Source organism: Solanum pennellii, chromosome 12 (genome assembly GCF_001406875.1).
Source record: "Solanum pennellii chromosome 12, SPENNV200".
In the NCBI taxonomy this organism is placed as follows: Eukaryota; Viridiplantae; Streptophyta; class Magnoliopsida; order Solanales; family Solanaceae; genus Solanum; species Solanum pennellii.
In genome coordinates, this window is record NC_028648.1 from 29070852 (window position 1) to 29085216 (window position 14365).

The 14365-nt window shown below is 35.0% G+C and overlaps 1 long non-coding RNA gene across 1 annotated transcript; it reads left to right on the plus strand.

Moving 5' to 3' along the window:
* The first annotated feature begins 4455 nt into the window (after positions 1-4455).
* LOC114075122 lies at positions 4456-6971 on the plus strand. The gene is made up of 2 exons (XR_003575486.1): positions 4456-5400; positions 6680-6971. It is a non-coding gene; the product is annotated as an uncharacterized LOC114075122 (long non-coding RNA).
* The last annotated feature ends 7394 nt before the right edge of the window (positions 6972-14365 follow it).

Here is a 14365-nt window from a genome sequence, read left to right on the forward strand (position 1 = left end):
AAATATGATAGTACAAAATATAGAGGGACACAACCTCAACAAAATTCACTCTGAATACATGGGAGGTTCACACAAGTGATAATGTATCAATCTTGTGAACCATAAATTCTCACCCTAACCAAAACTCTCAAAGCCTTTAAGACTACATTGTGAATGTTGATTAAGTTAGAAGGAACATTCCTCTATTTATAGAGTCCTAAACCTTTTCCTACCAGAAAAAGGATTAGTCAATCACAAACCTTTTCCTAAAAGGAAAACCTATTTATAGTAACAAATTTAGGGCAAAATAAAAAACCCAACAAATCACCCCCTTGGCCTGAATTTCAGACAAAATAAATTTGTCCACCTTCTTCACTTAATCTTCAACAACTTTCTTCTCCTCTCCATAATCTCCTTTGAAAAATTTATGTCTCAACACAGAGAACCTCTCTGAAACAATTTCTCCAATAAAATCTTCATTACTGTCAAAAAAGGTTGTGGCTAGAACTACACCCGTCAAGATGAACACCTCTTTCTAACTCTGGTTCAATCATCGATAATCGAACCACTAAAACTGACTCCATCATTGAATCTGGCTCTGATACCACTTGTTATGACCAGAAATAAGCAGGTGTAAATGCGGAAGCTAGCAATGCAAACCTCGAAAGACCATGATTAACAATACAATGAGAAATATACAAAAAGCCACAAAGATTTAACGTTGTTCGGTCAATCGACCTACGCCCAAAAAGGAAATGAACAATTCACTATAAATATGATAGTAAAAAATACAAAGGAAAACAACCTCAACCAAATTCACTCAGAATACATGGAAGGTTCACATAAGTGATAATGTATCAAGCTTGTGACCTGTAAATTCTCCTCCTAACCAAAACTCTCAAAGTCTTTAAGACTACATTGTGAATGTTGATTAAGTTAGAAGGAACATTCCTCTATTTATAGAGTCCTAAACATTTTCCTACCAGAAAAAGGATTAGTCAATCCAAAACCTTTTCCTAAAAGGAAAACCTATTTATGGTAAGAAATTTAGGGAAAAATAAAAAACCCAACAACATCCTCCCTTCGCTTGTTCCCTCCAATATTTCCACAGGCACTTTGAAGCACTTGTTTTGGCTCTTAAGGTAGCTTGACTTACAATCTTCCCAGACTTAATTCCATTTTCCATCATTTCCTTAACCTTAATAATTTCAACGAATGTCTTCCCGATGGACGAAAGCAAATAGTGAAAGATATAAAGTTCTTGCTCTTGGAGGAAAACATCAATTAAATCTAACTCCTTCATGGGTGGTTTAACCCTAGAAGCTTTCTCCCTCCATGAAACGGCATATTAACGAAAAATTTCCATAGTTTATTTCCTTGAGTTTGATAATGATGACCGGTCTGGAACAATGTCAATATTATATTGGAATTGTTTCACAATCATTGAGATAAATCATCTCATGTACGCGATTTGTAAATATACTTATCTATGAAGCATTCAAATGCAATTCCCACTAGACATTCCCAAAAATAGGCCATGAGGAATTCTTGTTTTCCATCAACACCTCTCACTTTATTGAAATATCTCTCATTAAATGAGATATAGGGTCCCCGCGACCATCATATTTCTCAAACTTTTTTTGGGTCATACAACTGACAGGCAAATGGACATGGGAAACGTGCACAATTCTCCGAACGATATGCCTTTGTGGTCCCCTAGTCCTTGTATATGTCTTATACTTTGTTATAAACTCTTCATTTAGTTTTCCATTTCTTCATGTTCCTCGTTCTCAACTGTCTTCTCAATTATTAAATGGGAATTATATTGATGAGTCTGGGATAAGATCTTGAAAATTTAAGGGCCTCTTCAGGGGTGTAGCCATGGTCATGAAGCACTAGGGATGAAGGATCATTGTTAGATTTGGGAAACATTGTTGGATTTGGAATACTATTAGTCTGTGTGGTTGGTACAAATAGTGGATTACACATCATAGGTGTACTCAAGGGGTGCAGCGTAGAAGTTCCAACAACGTTAAATACTTAGTGTAGGGACCGAATCAAGGTAGATAAGTTGGATCATTGGTCGATACTTTGATGGGGGATGGCATATTCACATTCAGGTATTCGCGGATCCAAGATCGAGGAGCTTGACCATTCATCCAAGCTTTTTTACCTTTTCCAGAGACACGTATTCTTGTGCAACCATTTTACTTTGGGTTTCTTCATTTCCCAACTGTGTTTACTCTTTTTGTGTCATATTTCCTTTCCTTGTTGATCTTTTATTGTACGTATGTGATGCCATCTTAAACACAAACCAACTACCTTACAATAATATGTCTCTCTTTCATTCTCTCTCTCTCTGAAAAGAGTAACAAACGGATTAGTGTTATGAAATTCAGCACATTGCAAACACATATATACTTCTAATATGGAAGACCTTATGTTTCATAAGACTTATCTAGGAGTTCTTTTCATCTATAGTTACTTTTTGTTAAAAAGTTTTGGTCGAACCCATTGGCTTGCCTACATATCATGTTGGCTTATGAATCTGATCTCTGCGTATTTCGAGAAAGATATTAATAATTATTTTTTATTTCTTTATATATGTACATGAGTTGACCAAAAGTAAATCCTTTTCATTCATTTTCAAATATTCTTAACACAATGATTTGAATAAAACATAAAAATAGAAGTACCTAAGACTAAGTTAGACTAAAAATGGTTAACTATAAATAAAATAAGAATCAAATAAAACAACAAATAACTAAGTAAAGAAACCATACTCGAAGAGAAACTAAATCCTCAGATCTCAATCATCCCCAAGACCCTTATAAATCCTAGACAAGACTTTAGGTAGGAGTGGAGCTAAAAAATTGGCCTGTCAGCCTAATCTCTAATCATTCATGTGTAAATAACCAGCATAAACACATTGAGTGCATCCCTGAGTTGCAATACTCGCTCTCTGTCTTCATACATATTGACTTACAAATTATGTAACCAATATCTACTTCATGCGTCAAATTCTCCCCTATTCTTGGATCTCTTCAATTCGAAGGCGGAGTGCATCTTGGTCGGCGATCCTTTCACCTATCTCAATTTCAAATTTTTCCTGATAAGCTCTGAAAATGCCTTGTTGTTTCCCTCCCTCGCTCCACAAAATCTTTAACTTGATTTGAAGCCTAGAGTGTGCACATATATTTCGTGCCTTTTTTATACTTCTCCTCTTGTTTCTCCGTAACGCCAATGGCAACGTCCAAGTCTTCTTGTAAAGCCAGAATGGTAGAATGATGTTTTCTAACTCTTACTTGAAATATGACATCACATTTAGTCAATTTGTCTTGAGCATTTTTTAGGTCATTACTAAGGATATCTTGAGTAGACCTATAACTTCCCTCCACTTCGAGGCGGGCTTGCTTGATTCTTGCCTCAATTTTAGCTTCTCGATTAATAGGTTGTCGTGCTTATCCTTAACGCATTACTCTGAGAGGGGATTGATCAAAGAACTAATTCAGGTAAAAGGGTCCACTTCTCCTTGATCATGATCATCTACCATAGCTTTTGCGATTAAAGTTTGACTACCACCCCAAATATTTTGTGCTTATGCTTCTCAAATTTGTTCTTTAGATGCTTTCTTCTACATAACATTGTGTATCCTCGGTCTTCGGCAGGATTTGTCTTTGTCTTAGTTGGCGTAGCACTTGAAGGGGTATGTACGATTTGAATCCTCGAAGACCTTTCAGAACAATGAATGGACGATAGTAAGACATAACAATTACCTCAGGGAACCAATGATATTTCCATCTAATATTAGATGAATTTAATTTAAGAAGATAATGTCTCCACGCTTTGACAGCTTTTAGCAATTTATCTACTAATTCCTTCATCCTGTCTGGATAGATCAAAATATGATTCGTCCAATCAGATTGAAGTCTATCACATAATTATGGAGATACAAAAGCTCCAAAAACAACAATTACAACAGAATTCTACGACCTTCTGTTGACACAAAATTATTGAACTCCCCAATAGAAATTAAGTAGCGAGCTTCATAATTCTAACGATTTATAGTAATTAGATTTTATAAAATTTTAAGTTTTTTTAAAGTCATTTTAAATTATTCTTCTCACATTTTCATAATTTTAGATAATATACATGATTTACATAATTATGTGTATAATTACTTCAATTTATAAATATTCAAAAAAATCTTCTCAAAGATGTTAGTTTTACTTAATATTTTATGAAATTAATTTAGTCTAAAGCAGTAGTTTGTATTTTTGAGTCATTAGTTTATTAGAGCAATTATTTCATTTCGTTAAAAATTAAGAAGCTCTTTAGTTATTTACATAATTTTATTTGATTTGAGTTGTAGAAAAACTGATTAACTAAGTTTGGCTACATGAGGCACAAATTTTAATCCCATCAACCCATTTCCCCCTAATTTCAATTGTTTCGCTTTCCATCCGACACCCTTACCTTCGCTGACTGGGCCAATTTGAGTATTTTTCAGTAAAACAATAAATCCAATCCATTCTTCCCTCCGACCCGGCCAAAATCTGCATTTTAAAAAGAAAGAAAGCCTTCCAGCAATAATCAGACTCTTATGTCCTTCTTTTCATGCTCAAACGGGCAGAAAGTCCAAAGGGAAAAAAATGCGTAGAAAAATAATTCCAATGCCCCGTCCCACTCGTCTTTTTCAACAATACATACAACAGCGGTTCAACCCAATCGCATGTCGTCCCCTCTCCTTCCCCCTTTTTCTGACGTACGAGATTGACAGGAAGAGCAGAAAAAGCCTACAGCAGTCGCGTCGCCGTCCTTGCAGCTACAAGATCGAGCCACGTCAACCAATGAGGACAAGAGAATCGATTCGATCCCTCTATGTGATTGCCTCACCCAGATTTCCAGGGATTTTGCCAAATTCTCGTACAAAGAGCAACTCTACTCATCCTTTGGATAAAATTTGAATTAGAGGTGAGTTTGGAAAATTCCGACCCTACCCTTTTCCCTCCGAAAATGGTCACCCTAAATTTCCCTTTCTATATGTCTCTTATGTTTCTTGGTGGTGAGGGGGGACAAAAAAATTTCTCTGTACAAAGGGAGGATAATTTTTTGTGATAGATTTTTGTTTTTGGTTGTGGATTCCAGCGACAAGTTTGTACCTAAATAGGGAAGATAGCGAAGATAGGGAATATGTGTGCATATATATATACATACATACATATCAAACACTTCAGGTAAATGGAGAGGATAGCGAATTTTAGTTCAGTTCCTCTGTTCTATTTCGCTGCCAACATTCCTCACAAGGTTAGTGGGAATCAATATTTCTTTCGAGTGTGTTGTTCTTTGATAGTGTTTTTGATCATGTGGAAGTCGCTGTCCATTTAGCTTGTCTAATCCCAAGTTGCTGCACCGGAAAAGGTAACATTCTTATTACTGTTTTCTCGCTTTCTTTATCAAATAAAAATGTGTCTTGTTGTTGACTTGTTCATGCTCTCGATACGATATTGAATATGGTTAAATGTTGGTGAAATACACTAAATGCGGTCAATGTTTCTCCCTAGCTATTGTTCGTTGCTTTGATTCAAAATTGATTTAAGTTTCTTGCTTGCTTTATCTTATTTGGGTCATCACTTGGCTTCTTTGTTATAGTTGGAGACAAGTAATATTAGGCTATGGGAAATCTAGTTTTAAGTTATGTCATGTTTAAGGAGGCTAGATATCATGAATTAGGAATGGTAGTCTAATGTAGTATATATGTGTTTAAAAGATTTCGCAAGTCAAGTTTTGCCAACTTAAATTTTCATTGCGCTGTATATAGTGTTAGGTTTTTTCTGCCGTTGTATCCAATTCCATAGTGTGGGTTCACTTCTCAAGTTTACCTTTGAATGTTTTTGAGTTTATGTCTTGGTTTGATGTTCGAGATCACAATTTTCCTTCTTTCACCTCAGTTGCATTACGAAATTAAGATGACAAGATTTCGAGTTTATCCAATCTTCATTGTTCGTCTATTAATCTTTGATTCAAATGTTTGTCAAACCTGTTTGTGTATATCAATGCTCTGCCCGTTGAGTTTATATTGTACCCCATCTTTTGTGAATTCGATCTAAATTGGTGTTTGGTTAAGGGATATGGCCTATATGCAAGATTTTCTTATTTGTACCGAGTAAAAATATTTTCCATGATACAATAACTGTGTCTAGTTCAGAATATGTATTTATAAAGCACGTACTATTTTCCTTTCTTCAAATTCTAATGCCTTGCTGATAATTTTTTTTTAGAGAAAGTCCTGCCTTATTTTCCAGATTTCTCTTACTGCATGTTCCCTGTGCGAACGACCACAATCAAGTGAAAATATATATTTCTATTTCTAAAGCATATGTGGTGATTCATTCTTTGATGTTACTTCATTTGTTATCTAAATAATGAGATAGTGAATGGGCTTCTAGTGGCAGTGGCATTTTCTTATTAAATTACTAGTGATCCCTTGCGTTGGAATTTGACTCGATTAAATCTAAGACTATAATTTTCATCGCCTTTGAGTTTTGTAACTTCCATTCCTATTAGTTACTGTTGATTGAATTCCGTTCAAGGTTGAGTTGAGATCGATCAAATTTCATGTGATTACTTTTGCTTGTCTTATCATCACGAGTAGAAGCTAACTCTTAGTTGTGCGCTCTTTGCATGTAAATTCCCCCAGATTTCCTTCATAAATCCCTTTTCCTCATTTCAAGAGAGCCGTAAAAGCTCGATTCCTTTCATGCGAGTCAACCAGCCCCCTCTCTAAATCGATGAACAGGTCTCTCCCCGAACATAGAAAAATTGAAGCAGACCAAGAAGTTGAAGATTTTGGGCCAAGTAGCCCAATTTTATTTTTTCTTATCATTATTGTATTGTAAGATTTTTAGGATAGGTTGAAATGGGCTAAAGGAACAAAACAGAATAGTGTCTGAACTCCGGTCCAGGCGAACGGAAACCGGATTTGGACCCAACTCTCTCTCTCTCTCCCTCTCTACTTACTTCATTGTTTATTTGCTTGATAGTATTTATTGTTAGTCTTAAGATTGAAATATTCAAATCCACGCAAGACAAACTAAATCGATCTCCTTTAAGTAGACTTTTAAAAACTAATAATAAATAACTTTTGCGAGATAAACAACTCACTTAGGTAATAGGTTGATTTTTTCATCTTTTAAGAATTCTAAGTATATTTTCAATTAGAACTAAGTTAAACCTTAAGTAAAAAAAGTTAATTGCCAGAAAACCGTATTAACGGATATTTAGGTGCCTTACACCCCTACTTAAAATACTAATAAGAACCCCAGAACCCCTCTAAAACTCTTTCAACTTGATTTCTTGTTTAGTCAAATTGAAAGAATAGTTATCTTGATTTTTCTTAAAAATTAAGTGGCGACTCTAACAAATTCCTAAAACATAAAAAACAAAAAAACTACTTTTCTTTAAATAAGGCAGAATAGCAACACTATTGAGAACTTTAATGGTTCTAACATTAAAATTAACTTGTTTGGCTATATGTATCAATTGTTTACTTGTTTTGTTTATCGTATTATGAAAACTGTTGCATTAATGGCATAACATATTCCATCAAACGACACTTATTTTATTTATCACTTAAAGGACGATTATGTGGATTCGCAGTCGTTCGTCAACCAAATTATTCTTGGGGCACCTTGACGAATGTAGTTGGCTTCTTGACAGTCGACAATCGTTAACTGTCCCAGCCTAAGTAGTCCGCTTGGGTTACCTATCCACTATTTAAAAAATCCACTCTTAGTCAAACTAAGGTAGATCAAGGTCAAATCCCCAAATCTAAGCATTATCCTAAGATGACCTAACACCCAAGGTGTTTATGGCCCATTAGAGAGATCACCTTGAGTAAAAAATGGTCCATCGCCAAAATGGACGATATTATTTTTTTTTAAATTTAAAGGATGTACACGTTATTTGAAAAATCATTGTCCCATGGGGTAAGAATTAGATTATAGTTGAAGAAAGAGTTTAAAAAGCTACTAGCCCGTCCAAAGAAATCAAGTTCCAATGACATTTTATAGAGGCATAAGTTAGAGTTATACCCCTGCATGAGACTAATTATTTGTATCCAATTTTTCCTACTATGTATCCCCATTTAGTTTATTGATAAAGTTTGTATAAATTTGGGTTTCGGGGTAATAAAATGTTTCAAATGACATATACATCCTTCAAATCGGTAGGCCTACCCTTGGCACAAAAAGGTCACATATTTGTTTAGGATGCGCAATATTTTCTAATGTGTTATAATTGTTCATGTGATTATGTTACTATATTTTGAGATATTCTAGGTCACTCTTGTACAAATCATTTTTAGAACCTCTAAGCACAAATATCAAGTCACTATCAAACGTGCGTCCAAATACAATTCGAGTCATTTGTTTCCCAACTAAATTTGAACTTCATTTTTCAAATCCTTACTCTCCCATCTCAGAAAAAGATTGATTTTTTGTCTCATATAAAAAAAGAAGGGTCGAACTACGCAGGACTTGAATGCTCTTTTATGAGATACGTAGGAAGCCTTTAAGGGTTTGGTCCCTATTTTTGAGAAATTTTGCCTTGTCTAAAAAAATTAGAGTTACATGTCAACCAAAAATCAGAAGTATGACAATGAAAAATACCTCCGACTTTTTCTCGACTCATGTCGACATTTTTATTCACTAGTCCCAAAGTCAAGTAGATAAATTCTTGTCTATTTAGCTATTTTTCTTTTTTGATGGGCTAGTTTATCTCCTAATAAAACAACTCTTGTGTTTTTACACCTATGTGTTATATTTGGTACTATTTATCACCTTCCAGCACTAACACATTTACCTTTTGATTTATTTTTTCATTTGTGAGGTATTTAGAACTGATGTGTGTTGATAAGCTGGCTGATCATCCTTATTTCACAAAATCTGAGGCCCCCAAAGATTCCTTCCTCGATCAAAGTTTTCAAGAAAAAAATAAGAAAAGAAAGTAATGGGTGATAACAATGATGAGATTGGACTGAATGATGTTGACGTGTCTAAATTGGCTGTCGCTGATCAAAATGAATTATTTATGCAGTCAATGCAAGAAATACCGAAATAAGGGTCGAAATGCAAAGAATGCAAGATTTGTCTAATCCAATTTTTGCTTTCAACCCTCCAAGAGATGGAAGACCTCCACTCACTTTTCTCGTCCAAGCGCAGAACAGGTTCAGAACCTAATCTCTAACCCTACTACAAATCCTCTAACCATTACTTAACCGCCTCAAATCCCAATCGTGCCTCCATCTCTTAGCAAGCTCCACCTCCTTAAGATACTAACCCCCAAACCTTCCCTTTTCATCAAACTGTCAACCCGCAAAATTGCCTTCCCCCACAAGATCAAAATCTTAACAATCTCCAAACCTTCCTTCATCACCAAAATCAACATACCAACCCCAAGACTTTTCCCCAAAATTACCAAGCCATTCAAAATGCCCTGAATCCCTCCATTGCTCCACCCCTACCACGAAAGACTACTTTTCAAATCACAACTCCTAATGAACCTTATGCCGACTATTCTGAGTTTGGTCACTATAAGGAACATAAAGAGAGTGGAGGTCAAAAGAAGAGGTAGTCAAGCTGAATATGAATGAAGAGATCAGGAAATCTATGAAAGAGTTGCACTATATTCCTGAAGTTGACGGTTTGAGTTATGAGAATTTGTGTATCCATCCAAATCTAGACCTCCCAGAAGGGTTTAAATTTCTAAAATTTGACACTTTTGTAGAAATGCGGAATCCTTTGGCGCACCTGTGAGCCTATTGTGACCAGCTTGTGGGAGTTGGAAGTATTGAAGCTTTCGTAATGCGGCTTTTTAGCCTAAGTTTGAATGGACCAGCTCTGAATGGTTTACCTCGCATGAAATAAAGTAATGGTCTAGGTGGAATTCACTAGCTAAAGATTTTATCAAACGGTACGCATACAATGTGGAGATCGTTCCTGATCTTTATTCTTTGGAGGGAATTAAGAAGAAATCAACTCAAATTTATCGTGAATATGCATATAGGTGGAGGGAAGAGGTCGCTCGAGTTCGACCTCCTTTTTCTGAGAAGGTGATTATTGAAGTTCATACACATTAAAGAGCCAGAGTATTATGACAGGATAATATTGCTCACTAGAGCAAAATTTGCATACATATTCAAGGTTGGTGAGGCTGTAGAAGATAGTCTTAAAATTGGAAAGATTTTTCGGTTCTCTGCCGCTACTGAATCTTCAGAATTGTTGAAAAAGAAGAGTGAGGATGTATCTTCTATTTCACGCGCATCTGATGGAAAAGGACTGTTTAGAAAATCCTAAACTTACAAAGGTTAACCTCGAGTTAAAAAAAATTCATATCCACCCTGTTATATGCAATCAAGTTATCAAACTCCACCACCGAGTTACCAAATTCACCACCTAATTACCAAAATCCACCAGCGAGTTATCAAATTCTACCTCACATTTACCAAAATCCACCTATAAAATACAAAAATACCCATCCATATTATAAAGATCCATCAGTTAATTGTTCAAATATCCAACCAAGTTAAAAAAATTCTCCACCATACTAACAAAGTACCCTTCCTAGATATCGAGCTCCACAATATTCAATTTTTCAAACATAAGCAACAACTCACCAAAATCCTTCAAACTACCGTCAAGTACCTTCACACTATCCTCCTCGTACAAATCTTGAGAAGAAAGCTTCCAGATTATTTACGTCTTTGGTCGAGAGTCGAACGCATCTTTTAGCGAGATTGAAATCAGCTGGACTGATACAGAAAATCGATCCAAAAAATATCAATGTCAACTCCATGATTTATAGACCCGTCTTCACTCTGCTTACAATTCAGGAGGTGCTGGAGATATTACTAAGGATTGTATTAACTTGAAACTTAAAATTCACGACTTGATAGATCAAAAAGTCATCACTCTTAAGATTGCCACTCCTAATGCCAATAGTAACGTCATGTCGAATCATGGAGGTATGATTATTAATGTGATTGAAGTAGAAGAATATTTTTATGTGGAGAAAGTTATAATCTCAGCCAACCTTGAAATGCTTCAGAAAGTTGTAATCTATCAAACCAACAGAGAGAATTGTGAATTTGGGATCATTGCACCTCATCAAGTTTCTTCTTTGGTGCCAAAGGAGGCTCAGAACAAGCAGAAGATTGATCAAGCTTTTCAAAAATCATTGTCAATCATACCAGTCTTTTCAAATGCAAAAGGGTCTAGGGGAAGGCATAAGAAATTTATTCAAAGAAGGTGATATTGTGCTTGAAGAGACAATTGAGACGCCAATCGTACTACACAGCGAGCCAAATGAGCAAACGCCTAATTGGACATCCATTTGGCTCTTGATTAGTCGCTCGTCTTGGTAGATAGAAAATTTTTATGTTATATTTTAATTTTTCGAGTCATGACTGAAGCACGAGACCATCCCTCACTCTATTTTTCTCTCACTATGTTTTATACTCTCTCATAATATTTTTCAAAAAAAAACAAATAATTTTTGTCAAAGTTCTTATTTTCTTATTTCAAACGAAAAAACTCCTTTATTGCAAAAATTTCTTTCATTGATTTATATTTGCTACATAACGGTATTTTACTATGATTTCAGTGAAAACTATTTCAGATATGTGAATATCATGCCATGGCACAAGCTAAATTAACAAAATGGGGTAGATGAGGACAAGTTTGAGGACTACAATATAACAAGATCGTGGTACCCAAACACGTGGTTGAGGAATTAAGATAGTTTGAAAGTCACAAAGAGCCTAATTCAGAAGAGATTGGAATAGTGAATCAAGAAAATGATGAATGCGTCAAAGAAATGTAAATTGGTGTCAATTTGACAAAAGCACAAGAGAGAGAACTCATCAGTTTGCTTAGCGAGCACATCGATAAATTTGTTTGATAACATAATATGGTTGAGCATGAAAATTAGATCTCACAAGTCATCAATCTACTCAAATGTTGTTGAAATATATCATGTTTGAAATCTCGATTTCTATCTTTTCCTGGTAATCACTTTTATTTGTTTTTAAAAGTTTATGCTTAGAATTTATCTTTTTCTACTGAACTACGTCTGACCTGAACTCTCATGAACGAGATATGTAGTCAGTCTATGTCAGCCTCGGTCACCCCACTATCCCCTTTTATATTCCTTTGTAATGAACTATGTTTGACATGAATACTCAAAAATGAGATACGTAGGCAGCCTATGTCGGCGTCGGTCATCCCATTATCCCCTTTTATATTATTTTGTATTTGAACTACATTCAACTTGAAATCTCAAGAATCAGATACATAGGTAGCCTATGTCTGCCTCGTAGGTTTCTTATTAGTTGTTAACCTTTGAGGGGGAACTATGTCTGACCATATTCCTGTGACGGGATATGTAGGCACCACAAGGGTTTAGTCGTATCTCCCGTAATATTTCTATTTATCTTTAAAATAGAAACTAGGAAAGAATTCTCGAGATGAAGATTTTTCCTCAACAAATTAAGAATGAAGTTACTTTGAGATTTGCAACTGGATAAAATTTTTAACAAGATCACAAAAATTCCATGACTGACTCACAAATAGATAACTGGGACAAAATTTTTGAAGTTGACCTCAAAATATAAACATGGGTTTATCGGCATTCTAGAACTACCTGAATGCTTCCCGACAAGTAATGAGATAGACCTCAAGACATCAACCTTAGAAATATTCATTAAGCTTGCCGTGAAACAACACTTGGCAGTTACCTCCTAAATTCTACTTTTGAAAATTTATTTTCTTAGAAATTTTCCTTTATGTCTAATTTATTATGGGCATAAAATATGTCGTCTTATTTATCAAGAGGCGGGAGGTTGGAGAAATAAGTCGGAGATAGTAAGACAAGGAGCAGCTGACCAAAGAGATCGACACATATCAGTTCATTTTAAAGTTAACAATTTCTCAGTGGATACAGGCTTATATGTTTATCTCAAAATCAGCAAACCCCTTCATTTGATGAATATGGAGAAGTCAAAAGGGCGAAGAGCTCCCAAAATTGACAATTTTTTTGTGTATAGGAAAGATTTTATGTTGCTTATATCAAAGATTTGAAAATATGAATAACATTATTCCACTCAATTCCCACAGACATAAAATCCATAAGGAACGTGCAACTATGTTTAGAGATGGAAAAAATGAAAATCGAGACGAAAGAAATTTTACTCTTTTCCATCAATTAAAGATACTGGAGGTCACTATGTGCACCATATTATCAAACATGATAATACTACTCTCTAGAGAGTCATATATATTGTATTGTCGGATAGATGATACCACTGCTCTGAGGGCTATTTTTATTTGTATTGTCCGTTGAGACGATCTTCCACTCAGAAAATACATAGAAGATCACATGTATTAATTGGTGAAGCATCATCTTGGCTCGGTATTTATAGACATCATCCTATCGATTGATAAACATCAACATATCAAGGAATCTTTATCATATTTATTATAAATATGCTACCAATTGATCAACATTATCCTACCAATGGATCGGCGTAATCCTACCAATGGATCAATATTATCCTACCGATAGATATTCATTCACATTATCCTAAAAATGAAGCAATATTATCCTATCAATGGATCATAAACATCATCCTATCAATGGATAAACATCATCCCATCGACGGATATTCAATATCATTATCCTACCAATGGATCTGCATTATCATACCAATGGATAACCATTATCCTATCAATAGATCAGCATAATCCTACCAATGGATAAATATCATCTGCCGATGAATATTCATTATGATTATCCTTCCAATGGATTAATATTATCCTATCAAAGGATCATCAACACCATCCTATCAATGGATAAACGTCCACCCATCAACGGATATTCAATATCATTATCCTATCAATGGATCATCATTATCCTAACGATGGATCTACATTATCCTACCAATGGATTATCAATATTGTCCTACCGAAGGATCATCAACATCATCATCCTATTGATGGAGAAACATTAGCATCCTATCAATGAAGAATCATTTATCCTATTAATGGAAAATGAACATCATCATCCTATCGATGGATCATTATCATTATCCTACCAATGGATCAATAACGTCCCACCGACGGATATTTATTAGCATTATCCGACCAATGGATCATCAACATTATCCAATTGACGGATATTTATTATCATCATCCTATCAAAGTATCTTCATCATCATTTTCCTATTGATGGAGTATTATCATAATCATCCTACCGATGGAACAACATCATTATTCTATCATTCATCATCCTATCAATAAAGAATCATCATCGTATTGATGGAGTATTATTA